The sequence below is a fragment of the Bubalus bubalis genome, chromosome 5 (assembly GCF_019923935.1).
Source record: "Bubalus bubalis isolate 160015118507 breed Murrah chromosome 5, NDDB_SH_1, whole genome shotgun sequence".
Classification (NCBI taxonomy): domain Eukaryota; kingdom Metazoa; phylum Chordata; class Mammalia; order Artiodactyla; family Bovidae; genus Bubalus; species Bubalus bubalis.
In genome coordinates, this window is record NC_059161.1 from 80,086,868 (window position 1) to 80,107,210 (window position 20,343).

The following is a 20,343-nucleotide window of genomic DNA, read 5'->3' on the forward strand; positions in this document are numbered from 1 at the left end:
CAACTTGGCTTCCTGGCCCACTAAAAATATTTACTAGATAGTAATATCTCTAGCCCTTTACACAAAGGGTTTGTTAACTTCTGGGCTAAATTAATTAAATGTCTGAGGAACAATGGGATATCTGAGTGTTTCAAAGCACTGCGCATAAAATATCAATCATAAAATAATCTTTTAGTTACAAAGGAAAAAACAAAAATTCAATAGTTGGAGAAGCCCAGCAGACAGCAGTATAAGTAATGAAAGCCCCTTCAGTAATGGGACAAACTAAAATCAAGCCTCACCTGTTAGGGTGCAAAGAAAGAAACACAGATCATTCCTGTGACATTCCTGCTGAAGACGCACAACTTGAAAATAATCAGGAGGAAACAAGATAACTAACCTATAATCTTCAAAGGAGACCAAGCTATGAAAGTCAAAGAAAAACCAAGGAATTGGTCCAGAAGGAAGAGACTAAAGAGAAGCAGCAACTAAATGCAGCATGTGATGCCAAACTGGACAATTTTGCTATAAAGCTTTTGGGGACAAATAGCAAAACATTAACGGTACCTAGGGATTAAAAGATGGTACTATACCAATGTTAATTTTCTGATTTCTATGATTGTATTGTAGTTACACAATATGGAGGAGAATATCCGCACACACACTTGCTTTTTTGTAGGAAACACACATTAAAATTTTCAGGGGTTCTGGGGCATTAGTCAGCAACTTACCCTCAGCAGTTCAGGGAAAAGAGGTTTTTGTACCATGCTTGCAACTTTTCCCTAAGTTTGACATTATTTCAAGACCAAAAAAAAAAAAAAAAAAAAAGGAAACACTTTTACAGAGTTAGAGGCTTCTATATTATTCTCACTACCCAAGACTCCCTTAGAGCTAGGGATGCAAGTTCTAGCCAGTGAGACACAAGCAGAAGAGTGTGGGGGATTCTTGGGGAAGCCTGTGCTTCTTTCGCAGAGGCCTCCTCCATTCCTCCTTCTTGGAACACGGATGTGGTGCCCCAGCGCAGAGCATCCTGGGTTTTACGGCACTGTGGTGACAAGTGTGAAGCAGAAAGCTGATACCCTAACGATGCCAGGAAGAGGCTCAAAAGATGAGGGGATGCCCCAAAGCAAGACAAACGTCAGTTACAGAACAATGGGGAGTGATTTCAGCAAGTCCTGAGGACGACTGCAGAGTAGCCCAGAAGGACTGGAGAATGGTTGCCCATCATCCCCTCGCATGTACAGCCTCTTCCTACTGCTACCATTCCAGCAACCCTGCCCCCCCACCTCTTGCTGGCTATGACAGAAACAAATCATCAAACCAAATATAAATTTTAAAAACAGGAAGAGAAGAAAATTAAAATAAAATTTAAAGCTAGGAACAGAAGTTGGAAAAATATAAAACAGAAAAAAAAAGATCCTTAAGAATAAAACCTTTAAAACCTTAAATATTTTACAATGAAACAAAGTACTATTATGTACAAAAAGTAAACGACATGAAAAATAAAGGCAAATAGAAGCTAAGACCATCAAACGAACAAAAACACAGTAGCAAGAAGATAATAAAAGGATAAATGTCCATAGTAAACAAACAAGAACAAAAAAGTTAGATATAGACAGGCAGAGAAAGTACCTTCCCATCAAGAAAGAGACCAGAAAAGACAAAAACTGCTTAAGATCATGGAGTAGAGTTAGAGGTTAATGCAACCAAAAAGAGGAGGAAAAAGAAGGAAATAAAACAGTAGAAAGGGGTCTGAGGAACAAGCAGCATCCTCCTGGCCTGAAAGGAGAAACTAACACTTGTCCCAAGAAAGAGCTTAGTATCTGCTCTAACCCAGGAAATGAAGTCCCTTTTAGGAATGCCTCTGGGAAGATGGTCTGGGGAAGCCATGCTCCTCTCGTTTCACCAGCCTCCAGAAGGTTCCAACCCCTGCCCTTCAGGGTCATTTAGACATAATGACTTCCTATCAAGTAATGGTGGCTCAGTGGTCAAGATACCGCCTGCCAATGCAGGAGAAACAGGAGATGCCTGTTCAATCCCTGGCTGGGGAAGATCCCCTGGAGGAGGAAATGGCAACCCACTCCAGTATTCTTGCCTGGAAAATCCCATGGACAGAGGAACCTGGCAGGCTACAGTCCATGGGGTCACAAAGAGTTGGACATGACTTAGTGCCTGAGCATGCATGATCAGGAGACACTAGGCAAAGAGGTTCCAGCTAGTCTGTTGGAGTCCTGAGGTTTCCTGTGTTGTTGCTGGTTTCAGGTTTTAGTTCCTGTGTTTGATGCCTCCCTTGGTTGTTCTCTGGCCCAGCTTTGCAGGGCAGGACTGAATGAGATGAAATCAGGTGTTGCTGGAGGGAGCAGTGCTACAGAGAAGTATTCGATGAGAGGAAAATCTAGTTTTGGAAAGTTCCCTAGGTGAACTTTTGAAGGCAAGGAAAAGAGGCTTATTCAAGTTGCCTCAAGAAACATGCACAGGAACCCAGGAAGATTGGCCAGATCTTAGGAGAAACAGACATTGGAGGGTGTCCATGACCCTTTGGTGGCAGAGGATGAGATGGTTAGATAGCACCACTGACCCAATGGACATGAGTTTGAGCAAACTCTAGGAGATAGTGAAGGACAGGGGAACTTGGTGTGCTGCAGTCCATGGGGTTGCAAAGAATTGGACACGGCTTTGTGACTGAACTACAAGAGCATGCCCCTTACTGATGGTTCACTGGTAGGACCAAAACAGTGGAACAGGGGCAGGGAAGGTGGCCTGTAACTTTATATAGAGAGCCTGCCTGGGATGACTGTCTGAGGGAACCTTGAAACCCCAACGAGAGTATGTGTGATGTGGACCCAAGGATAGTCATGAGCTAAGGGAGGCGTGGTAAATGGGCAGCTGGAGGAAAGGCACCATCTGTATAAGGAAGCTGCCGTCACAGGGTCCCAACAGAGCACCACCAAAAAATGTAAGTTAGACCCAAGAGAAGAAAGCCAGCTAAAGACAGCAAATATCAGCACTATACTATATTAAAGAACTGGGCCTACCCCTGGTGGCTCAGATGGTAGAGTCTGCTTGCAATGTGGGTGACCCAGGTTCGATTGCTGGGTGGGGAAGACCCCCTGGAGAAGGAAATAGCAACCCATTCCTGTATTCTTGCTTGGAAAATCCCATGGATGGAGAAGCCTGGACATGACTGAGCGACTAAAGTGAGAATTTTCTTGCTTCTTTCGTCTCCTCCTTCTCCTTGAGCAACAGCCTTGGAGATCGAGGCAACCTAGTAAGAGAGGGGGAGATGAGATGCAGAAGGTGCGAGCACGGAGGATAAGCTGATCACCAGGCCTTTGCCCCCTGGGAGCTTCTGGCCTGAAGCAGAGAGAAGAAGGGCAGAGAGGGACAGAGAGAGGAAGGGAGAGAAGTCTTATAAGGAATTTAGTTTTGATCGAGTGGAGAGGAAATAATTGATGCTGCAGGAGAGAGAGGGGATAACGGCAGGACAGAGGCTGGGATGGGTGTGTAGCTTCCCTTGACCCCAGCTGCCAAGTAAAATGCAGTCTCTCTTATGCATGAAGAGTTCCCACAGGAGAGCTCTGGGAGAAAAGTTATATCCCAGCTCCTGTAGGCAGGGTCCAGGGAGTTACCAGGAAAAGCACATAGCTGCAGAAACTCCAGGATCCTTCAGCTAAAACAACAAAGGTCTGAGACCTAAATAGTACTGGGGAACCCCAGCCAGAGAACAAAACTTACAGCACATGGATCTGAAGGGAACAAAACTAGAAGTTGTCAATCTCAACTATGCAAACTGAAGCACATACAATTAGGTGCTGCCTGGGTAAGGTGGAACCCCCTGACTCATGCGCCAAGCACTCACAGTGGGTAGAACAACAAGAAAAAAACCCACATGGTGTTTTTCAACCTCTGTTCTCCCGCAAGCAGTCATCTGTTCTGTCTTCTGAAGACTGAGTCTCCTTAAGGAAACAGAAGCCATTCTAAACCTTTCCCCTGGTGATGTGGCCTTTGCTTCCAGTGGGAGTGGCTTTTAACACCAGTGCATTTATTCCCTGCCTCTAAGTTACAGAGGGATCCCATCAGTGGTGCCTTACACGCAGCCCGCACTGGCCTGCGAGGACTGACCAATTTTCCAGAACTTTGTGAGCAGGTTTTTAAAGGCATGCTACATCATTTAAAGTTAAATTATAAAAACTGACAATTACGTCACATTAAAAAACAAAGGTGGGGATTTCCTGGCAGTCCAGTGGTTAGGACTTGGCTCTTTTACTGCCGGGCCCCAGGTTTAATCCCTGGTTGGGGAACTTGGATCCCATGAGCCAGGCAGCACAGCCAAAAAAAAAAAAAAAGACAGAAACAAAGGCAATAAAAACTGAAGACTCATCACTTACTAATTATCTTATCGCATTTTATGATTACTTACATTCTGGAGGTTGCGTACATCTATCGTATCTGATGGTAGAAATACTATGAAATGGAGTGTCAGTAAATCCCTTCCCAACTCCATGTTCAGGGCCTTCATTCTGGTAGTTCCAAATGAGCCATGGGAATCAACAGACACTACGAATCAGCCCCAACCCCAGCCCAAGAAGTAGCTGGTGAGCATTCACCAGCTTACCACTGGACTCCACGGACCTGAGGGAGTCAGAACAGGCCCAGCATGAGCTGGCCTCGGCAGCCTGCCATTTTCTCCGCCTTTTCCATGCACCCTCCTCTGCTCAGGGAGCAGGGGTTCGGTATTTACTTACTTGGAGGGCATCTGGGTCAGATGTTCTCCTCAGACAACAGCGCTGAGGAGCTAGCTGAGGAAATATTTTCCCAGCTCTGCCTGGTTTCGTTTTGAACAAAAGTTGTTCTAAGGTATGCGGCCGGTAGGAAAGTAAATAGAGCAGCTGTGATGTGAATTCTAGCTGAAATAAAGAAAACTTATGAGTCTGGTTTATATAAAAAGAAAGGTTATGGATTCAGATTTTCCTCCCTTCCTGCCTCCGGTCTCTCTTACAGCAGGACAGTCTGTGTTTGCATCACCCACCCCTTACCTCTGGGCTGCACTCGGCACAGGCTTTCCTTGGCTCTGGTTCAGGACAAACTTGCTGTTTTCTGGACACTTGTTTCCAGTGGAGGAGTTATTTATTATTCTTTTCATAGTGGACGTTGCTTAGACTTCATAGGACTCTCTCAAGGGCCCATGTTCAAGGATCTGCTATTCTGAGTTGGAATAATCCTCCAGTCCCAATTGTGTTCAAAGCTCAGTCATTTCCCTTGAAAGCCAGGAACAAAAGGAGGAGATGGGGGAATCCAGCACATTTAGAAATTCAACCAGATTTCTGATCCTCCTTAAAAAGATGCAATTTTCTTTCCTATCCCCACACCTGATGGTGAGTTAGTCACACCACACATGCATTAGTATATGCGCTCCATGTCAGTACAAGCAGATCTTGGAGATATTGTGGGCTGGGTTCTAGACCACTACAATAAAATGACTATTACAATAAAGTGAGTCACAGGTTTTTGGTTTTCCAGTACATATAAAAGTTATGCTTACACTATACTACAGGCTATTAAGTGTGCAATAGCATTAGGTCTAAAAAAAAGTACATAAGTAAGTGTTAATAAGTGTTAGTCATTCAGTCATGCCCAACTCTTTGTGACCCCATGGACTGCCGCCCATCAGGCTCCTGTGTCCATGAGATTTTCCAAGCAAGAATACTGGAGTGGGTTGCCATTTCTTTCTCCAGGGGATCTTCCCCGACCCAGGGATCGAGCCCAGGTCTCCTGCACTGCAGGCAGATTCTTAACCAACTGAGCTACAAGGGAAGCTCAATTTTAAAATATTTTGTTACTAAAAAAATGCTAAGTATATTGGAGCTTTTAGTGAGTCTTAGTAGTCACATCAAAGATCACTGATCAGAGATCACCACAACAATGAAAAAGTTTGAAATACTGAATTATCAGAATCTGACACAGAGACATGAAGTGAGAAAATGCTGTTGGAAAAATGGCTCCAACAAAGTGCAGTAAAGTTAAGCACAGTAAAATGAAGTGTGCTTATATGCCAATAACACTGCAGAAATGGCTCTATTTACTACTTGCTATTTGCTCATGTGTGTGTCTTAGGTTGGAGTATAGCCATCTATTGTGAACCAGAATGCTTGCAGGTATATGTGTGTAGGAATTCAAGAGACACCTGGAGTAAAAGGCAAGTTTGGTCTTGGAGTACAAAATGAAGCAGGGCAAAGGCTAACAGAGTTTTGCTAAGAGAACGCACTGGTCATAGCAAAGACCCTCTTCCAACAACACAACGGATGAGTCTACACATGGACATCATCACGTGGTCAATACCAAAATCAGATTGATTATATTCTTTGCAGCCGAAGATGGAGAAGCCCTATACAGTCAGCAAAAGCAAGACTAGGAGCTACTGTGGTTCAGACCATTGACTCCTTATTAGAAAATTCAGGCTTAAATTGAAGAAAGCAGGGAAAAACAGCTAGACCACTCAGGTACGACCTAAATTAAATCCCTTACAATTATATAGTGGAAGTGACAAATAGATTCAAGGGATTAGATCTGATAGAGTACCAAAGAACTATGGACAGAGGTTCATGACATTGTACAGGAGGCAGTGATCAAGACGATCCCCAAGAAAAGGAAATGCAAAAAGGCAAAATGGTTGTCTGAGGAGGCCTTACAAATAGCAAAGAGAAGACGAGAAGCTAAAGGCAAAGGAGAAAAGGAAAGATATACCCATCTGAATGCAGAGTTCCAAAGAATAGCAAGGAGATATAAGAAAGCCCTCCTCAGTGATCAATGTAAAGAAATAGAGGAAAACAATAGAACGGGAAAGACTAGAGACCTCTTCAATAAAATTAGAGATACCAAGGGAACATTTCATGCAAAGATGGGCACAATAAAGGACAGAAATGGTATGGACCTAACAGAAGCAGAAGATATTAAGAATAGGTGGCAAGAATACACAGAAGAATTATACGAAAAAGATCTTCATGACCCAGGTAACTGTGATGGTGTGATCACTCACCTAGAGCCACACATTCTGGAATGAGAAGTCAAGTGGGCTTTAGGAAGCATCACTACGAACAAAGCTAGTGGAGGTGATTGAGGTCCAGTTGAGTTATTTCAAATCCTGAAAGATGATGCTGTTAAAGTGCTACACTCAATATGCCAGCAAATTTGGAATTCTCGGCAGTGGCCACAGGACTGGAAAAGATTAGTTTTTATTCCAATCCTAAAGAAAGGCAATGCCAAGTAATGTTCAAACTACCATACAATTGTACTCATCTCACACACTAGCAAAGTAATGATCATAATTCTCCAAATGAGGCTTCAACAGAACATGAACTGAAAACTTCCAGATGTTTAAGCTGGATTAAAAAAGGCAAAGGAATCAGAGATCAAATTGCCAACATCTGTTAGATCACTGAAAAAGCAAGAGAGTTCCAGAAAAACATCTACTTCTGCATCATTGACTACACCAAAGCATTTGACTCTGTGGATCACAACAAACTGTGGAAAATTCTTAAAGAGATGTGAATGCCAGACCACCTGACCTGTCTCTTGAGAAACCTATATGCAGGTCAGGAAGCAACAATTAGAACCGGACATGGAACAACGGACTAGTTCCAAATTGGGAAAGGAGTACATCAAGGCTGTATATTGTCACCCTGCTTATTTAACTCATATGCAGAGTACATCATGAGAAATGCCAGGCTAGAGGAAGCACAGCCGGAATCAAGATTGCTGGGAGAAATATCAATAACCTCAGATAATGCAGATGACACCACCCTTATGGCAGAAAGTGAAGAAGTACTAAAGAGCCTCTTAACGAAAGTGAGAGGAGGGTGAAAAAGCTGGTTTAAAACTCAGCATCCAAAAAACTAAGATTATGGCATCCAGTCCCATTATGGATGCAGTCCCATCACATCTATGGCAAATAGACGAGGAAAGAAAGGAAACAGTGACAGACTTTTATTTTCTTGGGCTCCAAAATCCCTGCAGATGGTGACTGAAGCCATGAAATTAAAAGATGCTTGCTCCTTGGAAGAAAAGCTATGACCAAACTAGACAGCATATTAAAAAGCAGAGACATTCCTTTGCCACAAAGGTTGGTCTAATCAAAGCTACAGTTTTTCCAGTAGTCATGTATGGATGTGAGAGTTGGACTATAAAGAAAGCTGAGCGCTGAACAATCGATGCTTCTGAACTGTTGTGTTGGAGAAGACTCTTAAGAGTTCCTGGGACTGCAAGGAGATCAAACCAGTCAATCCGAAAGGAAATTAGCTCCGAATATTCATTGGAAGGACTTATGCTGAAATTCTAAACTTTGGGCACCTGATGCGAAGAGTTGACTTATTGGAAAAGATCCTGATGCTGAGAAAGACTAAAGGCAGGAGGAGAAGGGGACGACAGAGGATGAGTTGGTTGGATGGCATCACCGACTCGATGGGCATGAGTTTGAGCAAGATCTGGGAGTTGGTGATGGACAGGAAAGCCTGGTGAGCTGCAGTCCATGGAGTCACAAAGAGTTGGACACGACTGAGTGACTGAACTGAACTGAACTGATATATGTGTGTGTGTAGACAGGCATACATGAGTGCCATTTTGTAGATGCCTATGTATTTGAACATGTACAGAATCACATGTGTGTGTGTGTTTCTCTGTGTTTTTGCAGATGCAGATGTGATTTGTGGGAGCAGGAGTGAGACTTTCTCAAACCTGGTTGAAATGCTTGGAGAATGTCATTATCTTCTAAAAACAGAGGAATGAAACATTTTGAAGAAAGGATTTAAAAAAAACACCCAAATATATTTCAAGACTCCCTAAGTTCTCTCTATGTGCAATGGAAAAAATACCAGATATTTACATTTTTCTGTCATTATAAGGGTTGTCAATTTCATCCAGGGACAGGACTTCAATATTCAGTTTAAGCTAAAAGTTCTTTAGAAGGAACTTTGTAAGAGGAAAGATGAGATGCCACGGCCCCTGAGGGGGCAAGTTTGGACATAGCATGTTTCCCTTCCCTTCTCTCCAACTACTACCATCTGCTTCTAAAACATCATGACCCTCTTCCCGCTTTTGGAAGGGAAAGAGCTGGTCTCTAGCTGTGGATCCCTTGAACACATGGGCCGGGGCCAGGGGCCATGCCCTTCTCCTCTTCTTATTTACTTCTTTGTGTCTCAGTTTGAGGACAAGGAGACACAAAGAAGACATGAGGTTGTGTTGTAGCAGAATGAGGTCAAAACCAGGAGAAAATGTCTCTACTTCTCAATGGACCATGGGATGTAATAAGAACTTTCTGAAGTGTTTGTAAATTCTCTTCCAGATGATTCTAAGAGGAGGCAACCCATAGCTCTCTGAAGTGAATTAATAGGGTCATATGAACAGCAGGATAATCTCTGGAAGTTTTAAGAGTATAATAACTTACGTTTATTGAGCATTTGTTATGGTGCCATGAAGACTTTGTGTGGGTCATCTCATTTAATCCCTGCCACAACTGTTTAAAGATACTTATTACCTTTACTCAACACAGGAGGAAAATGAAACACAAAGAAGTAGACACTTGGCCAAGGTCACATGGGAAACGATGGATTCAGGATTCACACCAGGTCTGGATCCAGAGCCCACACTGTTAGCCCTTAGACTGTCTTAGTCCTGCCAACTCTGTCCTAGGCCTCTGTGTCACTTCAGAGGAGCTGATGCCTCTGCCCATTGCTGACACATAGAGGACTGGGACGAAAAGGGGTGGACATCAAAGGCCCAACTACCAGGAATACTTTCATATGCATGCACTCATTCCATGAAAATCCAAAACTGGAAGAGCACCTGCCCTCCATGTTTGGGGATTGCAAGTTTCTGGCAGGAAGGAAACTCACATATTGAGCCTGGGGGTGTAATAGCTGCTGGGCTCCTTGCGTGTTACAATCACCTTGTCCTGACACACTGCTGTAACAGACCCTTTGCCTTGTTGGTTTCCCTAGAGTTGCAAAGTGTTTCTTCAGTGAAAGCTTACTGTAGGGAAGGAGCACATAGGCAAGATGGCATGTTCAGGCTCTTTCGCTCCAGATTTGTAAATAATGACTCTGTAACAGCTGAGATCATTTGTTGCACTGTGTATGCGCATCACGAGATACTTGCTTGGTTGCGGGCTGCTTTGTGAGGTGCGTGTGTCTGAGCTTCACCGTGAAAGCCCTGATTACTGCTGCTTCATGGCTGTGTCCACTGGGTCAGCCATGAGAGGAGCGAATATAGCGTATCTGCTGCCACGGCTGCTGTGTCAGCCACGAGAGAGGCTGTGTTATGGCCGCCGTGACAGCCAGGACAGAATAAATATATCTGCAGTTCCCGCGGCTCCTGGGATCTCCATCCAGCCTCTTAGCTAGGGTCTTGCCTACCCTGGTTCAGCAACCCGTGTGAACAGTGTAAACATCAAGATAATTGGCATCACAGACAGGAAAAGCAAGACAATTGACGTCATGAACAGGAGGAAGAGCAATCCACTTATCATGCTCACAGACTTCTAAGGAAAATTGCCTGCCCACAGCCCCTGTAACTTTGTGATTCCGTCTTAGATACAGCTGGCTGGGCAAAGGTGACCCAATGGCAGCCATTTGTAGACTGACCAGCCCTGGCTAGATTAACCAGGACACTCAGATGGTTGCTTTCAGAAACCAAGGTTGAAACTCTTGGAAGGAGAAGGTAGGTAGCAGTGGTAGTTGAAGTGGAAGGAGGGAGAGAAGGGACAGGCCATGAAGACTGTGTGCAAGATGAGGTTGTAAGGAGGGAAAAACTTGGAGTGAATGGAGTCATAAGGAAAAAAGACATGTACAGGGAGACAGAGAGAAGTGACTGAATCCCAATAGCCTTCTGGTTTCAGAATAACCACCAGCTTGTCTTTGCCCTAAAGCGACTTGAGTGAACTCTTTGCTATTGAAAGACCTCTTAGAATACCAAAGTTTTCAAATTATTTACATTTTTAATATTATGATAGAATTAAAACACAGAATCAAAATTTTCCTATAATAAGTCTTTTATTGATTTCTATTCCAAAATGCCATTTTGGGTGGGGGAAACATTAGTAAAAGTAGGCAAATTTCATGTAACATGAGTTTTATCTTATCTGTGCTTATAGTAACTATATCTCATACACATTAATAGTTGTGACAAATACAGTTTTTGTAAGGCTTTACTTCTCTGAAAAATGTTTTAGGTATTATAAAAATTTGGTTTGTCATTCATGAGAATGTCATCCATTACAATTTGTAGAGTGCAGCAGTGGGAAATGGATGGGAACCACTGAGGGGTATTCTTACAGGCCTTTTCACAGAGAGTCAAATTGGGACTCAAAAGGTTAAGTTTCCTACCCAAGATCATGCAGCTACAACATGTCAGAGGCAGGACACAAATTTAAATCTTGACTTCATAAAGCAGCAGTTTGATGGACTAAAAATTCTGAAGGTTTCTGCTACAAAACAACTAGATCCTATACAAAACACAGTTGTTATTTTATTGCAGATTCATGATGAATAACTCTACAAGGAGCAAAGCAGGCCTTAAAAGTCATGAACTAAATCCAATACTGTGAATGGTAAGCACAAGTAAAAGATTGTCCAGAGAACAAATGCTGGTATGATGGCTGCCTTTAGGAGACTAAGTCTTTAGCCTTCAGCAGAGTGCAGGACTGAATTCAAGGCTCTGCGGTTAAGCCAAAGATCCACTAGGGTATAAAGCTTTCCATGGTCAGGAGAGCTTCTAGTAAAAGCCCAAATGCAAATTCTAATTGAGGAAAGAATCATTTTAGTTCTCCAGGTTTTTCAGAAATAAAAATCAAATATGACCTCACTACCAAAGATCTAGAGATCTCTTCAAGAATATTGGAGATATCAAGGGAACATTTCATGCAAGGATGGACACGATAAAGGACAGAAGGAAGACAAGGACATAACAGAAGCAGAAGAGATTAAGAAGAGGTGGCAAGAACACAAAAGAACTATACAAAAAAGGTCTTAATGACCCAGATAACCACAATGGTGTGGTCACTCACCTAAACATCCTGGAGTGTGAAGTTAAGTGGGTCTTAGGAAGCACTACTTATGAAGAAAGCTAGTGGAGGTGATGGAATTCCACCCAAGCTATTGAAAATCCTAAAGATGATGCTGTTAAAGTGCTGCACTCAATATGTCAGCAAATTTGGAAAACTCAGCAGTGGCCACAAGACTGGAAAAAAGTCAGTTTTCATTCCAATCCCAAAGAAGGGCAATGTCAAAGCATGTTCAAACTATCATACAATTGTGCTCATTTTACATGCTAGCAAGGTAATACTCAAAATCTTTCAAGCTAGGCTTCAGCTGTACAAGAACTGAGAACTTCCAGATGTACAAACTGGGTTTTGAAGAGGCTGAGGAACCAGAGATCAAACTGCCAACATTCATTGGATCATGGAGAAAGCAAGGAAATTTCAGAAAAACATCTGCTTCACTGCTGATGCTTCACACAGCCTTCAACTGTGTGGATCACACCAAACTGTGGAAAATTCTTAAAGAGATGGGAGTATCAGACCATCCTACCCATCCCCTAAGAAACCTGTATGTGGGTCAAGAATTAACAAAACCAGACATAGAACAATGGACTGGTTCCAAATTGGGAAAGTAGTTCATCAAGGCTATATATTGTCACCCTACTTATTTAACATATATGCAGAGTACATCATGAGAAATGCCAGGATAGATAAACCACAGGCTGGAATCAAGATTGCTGGGAGAAATATCAACAAACTCAGATATGCAGATGATACCACTCTAATGGCAGAAAGCAAAGAGGAACAGAAGAGCCTCTTGATGAGGGTGAAAGAGGAGAGTGAAAAAGCTGGCTTGAAACTCAACATGCAAAAAACTAAGATTATGGCATCTGGACCCATCACTTGATGGCAAATAGAAGGGAAAAATTGGAAACAGTGACAGATTTTTTTTTCTTGGGCTCCAAAATCACTGCATACACTGACTGCAGCCATGAAATTAAAAGACGCTTGTTCCTTGGAAGGAAAGCTGACCAACCTAGACACCATATTTAAAGGCCAAGACATCATTTTGTCAAAAAGGGTCTACATAGTCAAATCTGTTTTTTCCAGTAATCATGTACGGGTGTGACAGTTGGACGGAAAGAATGCTGAGCACTGAAGATTTGATGTTTTCAAACGTGGTGCTGGAGAAGACTCTTGAGAGTTCCTCGGACTGCAAGGATATCAAACCAGTCAACCCTAAAGGAACTTGATCTTAAATATTCATTAGAAGGACTGACACTGAAACTAAAGCTCCAAAATTTTGGGCACCTATGTGAAGAGACAACTCACTGGAAAAGAGCCTGATGCTGGGGAAGATTGAAGGCAAAAGGAGAAGAGGGAGGCAGAGGATGAGATGTTGGATAGTATCACTGACTCGATGAACATGAATTTAAGCAAAATCCAGGGGATAGTGGAGGGCAAGGGAGCCTGGTGTGCTGCAGTCCATGGGGTTGCAAAGAGTGAGACACAACTTAGTGACTGAACAACAATGAACAACAACAAATCAAAGATCAGCAAACACACAAGAAATAAACAACTACAACATATGTAGTCCTCTGCTTCCCAACCAAGGCTTCAGGTATTGAAATGATCAGATACGGAATATGAAGTCATGATATATGAAATGATTAAAAGTTTTTGAAATAGAATGAAAAATATGAACTAGACATTACCAGAAATGACAGGCATACATATTTGAGGCCGTTCCAGGGCCTAAACCCTTAGCAGCTGTCCTTCATGGAAATAAAGAAGTAAGTGTACCTATCTCCTAGAGACAGCCTATTCAGGCATAGGCTGGGAGCTGAAACTAAGCAGAAGGGAAGCAGTCACAGAACTCATGGTGAAGGGCCTCCGATCCCTTCTAGACCTTTCATGCTCCCTCTGAAGCCACAGCTTGGTAAAGACTATACCCTTAAAATACTGGAGTGAACAGAACCTGCAGGCACAGCAACAATCAACTCAGTGTTCCCGCTAGGCTTGGGGGCAGAGGGGAGCCGTATTTTGCCTTCCTTTCCTAAGGTCAGAAATTACTTTGTAGTTCACTTGGCTCAATTTCCCTTTGGATCAGCACTAAGACAGTTTTTAACTAAAAGTTTTCTCTCCACTGAAATGTACCAAACTCAGCTAAGACTCTTGGCCTTAGATCCCAAATCCCTTCCTATTCCTTCCCTGAGAACCAGCTTTGAAGAGTGATTTATTTGCTTAACTTTTCTTGGTGCAAATGTGAAAGGCAGCTGCGTCTCCTTAGCTAACATTTGCATCAATGTATGCTGTTTTTTTCTGCTGCTGCTAAGTCGCTTCAGTCGTGTCCGACTCCGTGCGACCCGGTGGATGGCAGCCCACCAGGCTCCCCCGTCCCTGGGATTCTCCAGGCAAGAACACTGGAGTGGGTTGCCATTTCCTTCTCCAATGCATGAAAGTAAAAAGTGAAAGTGAAGTCACTCAGTCGTGTCCGACTCTTTGCGACCCCATGGACTGCAGCCTACAAGGCTCCTCCATCCATGGGATTTTCCAGGGGTTGGCAATTCTTGAAGGCCTTCTCTGGCCCTCCTCCTCTAAGAGGCAAGATCTTCCTCTCAACAGAACAATGGAAGGAATCACAGGAGCAAAAATGGGTCAAAATATTGAAGTTGCAAAGAGGAAAATGCAGGTACCTCGCCAGGACACCCAAGAAGTCAGTGGGAGGACAGCTCATTCCTCCCAGGATCTGCATCCCAGCCTCCCTGGCTTAGGGCAGGGGGAGCCTTGTGGTCTGCGGTCTATGGGGTCGCACAGAGTCAGACACGACTGAAGTGACTTAGCAGCAGCAGCTGTCGCTCTGCCCCACCCTCACATTCCTGATCCTCTTCTCCCTTTTCTCCTGGACCCCTGGACAAGAAGGCTATCCTTCTGTAACCTAGACCTGCCCACTGTCCCTCCTCCACGTTTAATCAGAGTCTCTCAGGCTTGGGTCCCTGAAGTCCTACTCTGATTGATTCCTAAGTGCTGTAACAAATAAATCTTTTGTTCAGATGGTCCACATCCCTTCCTGATTGCTAACAAGATGCAAATACATTCAAATCCCCTCCCCAGGTATGTTGCTCTAAGATAACAAGTAGTAGTGAAGTCGCTCAGTCATGTCCAACTCTTTGAGACACCATGGACTGTAACCTACCAGGCTCCTCCATCCATGGGATTCTCCAGGCAAGAGTACTGGAGTGGGGTGCCATTTCCTTCTCCAGGGGATCTTCCCGACCCAGGGATCAAACTTGGGTCTCCCGCATTCCAGGCAGACGCTTTACCCTCTGAGACACCAGGGAAGACCAAGATAACAAAGTATCCAGTTAATCCAGGCTTGAGGGGCAGGAGCAATAGGACAGGAATGCCCAGTGCCTACACCTGAAAGAGGAAACAATCAGCCTTGCAAAGTTCAGAGACCTTTCTATTTACCGGAAGCACCCAGAGGGACTGATAAAATTACAATTCCTGGGCCAATTAGAATATCCTGAAACAGAGTCTCTGTGGTGGCACCAATAGCTCTTTGGGTAACCCAGATACACACAAAAGTTACTGTTTAGGGGTATTAGTTCTATGGAATATGGAATGGGAGATACTCCAAAGAGCCTCTGAGATACGTAACTTAGAATCCCGTAGTAATAGTATTAGAGGTGGGAGTAGTAGTGATTGCTAGCATTTACAACTGCTCTTCACATGCCAGCTGCTATTTCTAAGTGCTTTATATGTTATTTCCTTCCCACAGAAACCCTCTGAAAGTTAGCACTGCTATTATCTCCATTTTATAGATTAGGAAACTGATGCGTAGAGAGGGTTTTCCTAAGGTAACATAGCCAGTAAGTAGCAAAGCCTAAATTTGATCTCAGGAAGCCTCACTCCAAAATTCTCCTCTGAGCATTTATGCCATACAGTCGCCCCATTCTAACTGGCCCTCTCTCCTTTTTTTAGTAGGTGTGGGGTTGAAAGGGGAGAAGGAGTCTAGAGACTAACTGAGAGGAAAGTGGAGAGCTCACCGGGCCCCCTCCCCACCTGTCAGCAACCCCGCTACGTTAACAAGAGGAGGACAATGAGGGGTTCAAGCAGGGTGAGGAGAAAGAAAGGCCTCCCCATCCAGCCTGAGCTAGTGGCTTCCTGCTGCCGTCCGTGTGTCTGAGGAGGGGCCAAGTCTTTTTCTGCATGTCTTTCTCTGTATCAGCATTTGACAAGATCCTCCCAATCCTTCAAGGCTCTCTGGAAAAGCCTTCAGGAGCCCTCCACCCTGACCATGCTATGATGACAGCCGTTTTTGCGATGATAAACGTTTACCTCTTTCTCTGGCTACGTATTCCTTAAAAGCAGGGACTCCACAGTCCTCTTTATCACTGTAGTCCCCATCCTTGGCACTTACGGACACAATAATGTTAAGCAGAAATGAATGAGGGACCTATGATGTGCAGACACCACTAAATCCCATGTATCTAGGAGGACTTTGCATCATCCCTGGTTGCAGGGAACGTGTGACCCCGGTAAGAGGAGCAGCTGGGCTCCTAAACGCCGCTGGCCGGCTGCGTCACTGGGAGTCAGCCACTGCCCGCGAGAAATTCTTTCCTGGTAGAGAAAAGATTTATAAAACCTCTGGAGGTGTTTTCTGTGGTTCTGTTACCTCTTGTTTCCACGAAGAAGAGACATCTCAAATAGAAAGACCTGTGTGCTTGTGATTTGCAGGTGGGAGGGAGCCCAAGAAGGGGAGCAGGGACAGCCCCCTCCCGGAGGTGCTGGGAGGGCAGCAGGTGGCCCTGTGTGGAGGAGAGGGGAGCTGACGCCCCAGGAAGAGAAGGGTGTGCCTCAGGGGCAGCCTGGGCAGAGGCCATGCCCCTGGTACGGCCGGTCTGGGTGCCAGTTTCAGAGGCGGCTCTGCACATTCTGGCTCATGCAGCGGGGTGGAAGGAGCTAACTTCCTACTGCCCCCTCTCCTTTGCCAGCCTGGACTCAGAGTCCGGGAACCCTCAGGCCACACTGGCTCCTGCAGGCCCCACACAACATTAGTTTGGGCCTTGCATACTAACTGACTCCACGCTGGGTTCCAGGACTTAATTGTGAGCCCATCACGACCCCTTCTGTCCTCAGATAGGAATGTGCACAGACTCTGAGCAGAAACTGGGGCTGCACAAGTACGGGAGGCTGGAGCAGGGGCCGGGGGGGATCTTGAGTGTTAAGCTTTGCTCTAATGGATGCGTGGCCATCCTCTAAAGGGTGAGAGGAAACAAGACCAGGAGGCCCAGCCAGCGCCACAGAGGTCAGAAAGGAGGCAGTGGCCTCCTGTGAATTTCGCTAGTGGAAAACCCAGGGTCAGAACCCAGGGTGGAGAGTTAATGCATCTCCCAGATATGGACTACTTTCTCTTTCTTCTGATCATAGACGTTTCCCAGATGGCTTGTCCAGGCCTGGCCAGCAAAGCCTGGCCTCAGCAGAACCTGGGTGGATGAAGTCAGGGCAGAGAGGTCAGCACTGCCAACAGTCTTCAGGAGCCCCAAATCTGTCTTCTTTCCAGAGTGAGTCAGTCCAGGCTGCCCTAGCAGACAGCCTCACCTGGTCCCCACTGCAGGGGCCCAGCACCGTCTGGGGTTCCAGGCCTGGACCTGGGCAAGAAGGCCTAAAGGTGTCAAAGCCCTGGGATTTCCACATCAAGCCCCTGCTGGTTCATCCACCCCTAACTTCAGACCTTAGTTCTGACAACAAGCTTTCTCCCTCATTTTTGAGGCCCATTTCCTCACACCCTGAAGACGTTGGCCTCTCCGCCAGTCTTTTAGTAAAAACTCAGTCGGGTAAACCTCTGCCTCTGGGGGCTGCCAGCTACCCAATCCTCCTGTTCTTGTCCAGGCACAGCAAATCTTCTCTAGGCACCCGTGGTAGCCACTGTTAATCAATCACATCACTCTTTCCTACTTTTTCTGCTGAGGTCAGACTTAAATCCCCCCTTGACTCAGAACGCAAGATGGGCACTACCAATTCATCAGATATGGCATGGGAATTCCCATTCCCTCCTAATCTCAGAGAGATACTGACATTATTCTACCTAGTCTAGGAAGAGGAGAATTTGGGAAAGAAAGAAGATACAAGAATCTTCTCTGGCTCTTAATCCAAAGTGGGAAATATGCTCTAATGAGACTGAGCGAAGTTCCAGAATGTCACAGGAATGTTTTCCCATTTCCTCATTAAAAAAGCAAAGTGCATGATCTCCACTTACCTCGGGGGAAGTCCTACCTTTCATTCAGCAATAAACTCTCATCTCACACCTCTTTTATGCTGTTTGCTGTCAAGCACATACCGAGATGTCTATGTATATGACACTGTCCTTGCCCAACTGGATTCAAAGTCCACTTCCTCAGTATTCCTTGAGTGTGTCTTTGGGAATCTTAAGCTCTGACTTACAATGTAGATGTAAGGCATTGGTTTCCTAAACCTTGTGCTTCAGAATCACTTGCAAGTTTGTTAAAAATACAGATGCCTGAGCTCTACCTTATTCACACTAAGAATCTCCTGGATTAGGGCCTGAGATTCTGGTCCTATACCAGTATTTTAAAGGGTAGCCCACAGACCACTGGCATTTTGAATACATGAGAACTTCTGATAACTACAAATTCTCCCTCTCTACCACAGATGCTGGAGATGGGGCCCAGCAATCTGTGTTTAACAGCCCTTCAGGTGATTCTGGTGAATACAAAAGTCTAAGAACCACTGCATTAAGTGGTTCTGATATAGATTCAAGTTTGAGCACCATTGATCCAAGGGGACGTCCAGAATTCTGATTCTAGCTGCTATTCCTTTGGGCACATCCAGTGCAGCCCAGTAGATAGGGAGAAAAAACCTGGAGCATCTTTTGTCTTTTCTAGGGGACCGGCATGTTGCAAGGGAGAGGCTGGAGGAGACAGCTTCTCCAGGCTATTGCTGTACCTGGCGTTAGTTTCTACGGGCTGTTAGACCACTAGCCAGCCAAAGGCCCTTCTGAAAGGTTCTATTCAGAGTTGTTAAATGAGCAAACACCATCACTTTTTTCCTTTTCCCTGCACCTGGAGCTGTGACCAGAAGTGTTGGCAACTGCGCTTGTGGCCCCAGAAAAGGGTCAGAGCCAAAGAAGATGAACCCTTTCCTGTGGCGGAGCTGGTCCCTGCGAAGGAGCCAGCCAGTGGGTTAGGAAGAGAGCGTGTCTACTGGAAAATTGGGGCAATTCCTTGGAGCGGGAAAACCAACCCTTAACTATATAGAATTTACAGGAATATTCCCAGCACAGTGCTTACATTTGAAAGGTGCCTGAATTCTGGGCTGCTGTGCTACATGCTTAACCGATGGTCTCCGGGGGTCTCTCAACCTGAGGGGTACACATGGACAGGCCACCCCCCACAGACAATCCAACAGCAGCATTAAAACCAAGGTTGGAACCTGGGCTGTAGTGCAGTCAGGGGTCAGGGCACTGGGGTAGAAGCTGTGGACCCTTCAGACTGCAGACGGAGTAGAGGTTTAAATCCGTCTTGTCCTCCACGGCCTGCATCACAGGACTGACAAGGTCTGCGAGGAGCTGGCCGCTGAGTGGAGGGAATTACACAGCCATGCATCCTCTCTCAGGTCCACACTCATAATCATTTCCACAGTGCAGTGTAAGCCCTTGGTTTCGAGGTCAACTACAGTTTATTTTTTAACTTCCCATCCATTGATTCACTCAGGGACCAGGAACAAATCCTCTGGTATTCTGTAAAATCATACAGCTTTGACTTGTTGAATCTGAGCCCCAGAAGGGGTCAAATGCCCTTCCTCTCCACTCCAGAAATCTCTTCTTACTAGCAGTGGCATCAGGTAACTTCCATGCCCTTTCCCAGCCTCAATCTTTTTATCAGCAAAATAGGGACGACATTGTCAATCTCACAGTGCCCTTATGTTACAGGCAATTAACAAATTCTAATTTCCTACTCACTTTCTTCTTTGGGCTGAAGAAGCCAATACCCAAGCCACAAAGTGGTAGAAGTGGGGCCTGAGTCCGGTTTCTCCATCTCTCCATCCAGAATCCCACTGCAATGAGTTGAACATACCCTCAAAAGGACATGTTGTAGTCCTAATCCCTGGTACGTGAGTGCATGCATGCTCAGTCACTCAGTTGTGGCTGACTCTTCACGATCCCATGAACTGTAGCCCGCCAGGCTCCTCTGTCCAAGGAATACTGGACAAGAATCCTGGAGTGGGTTGCCATTTCCTCCTCCAGGGATCTTCCCCACCAAGGGATGGAAACCACGTCTCCTGCAGCTCCTGCTTTGGCAGGTGGGTTCTTT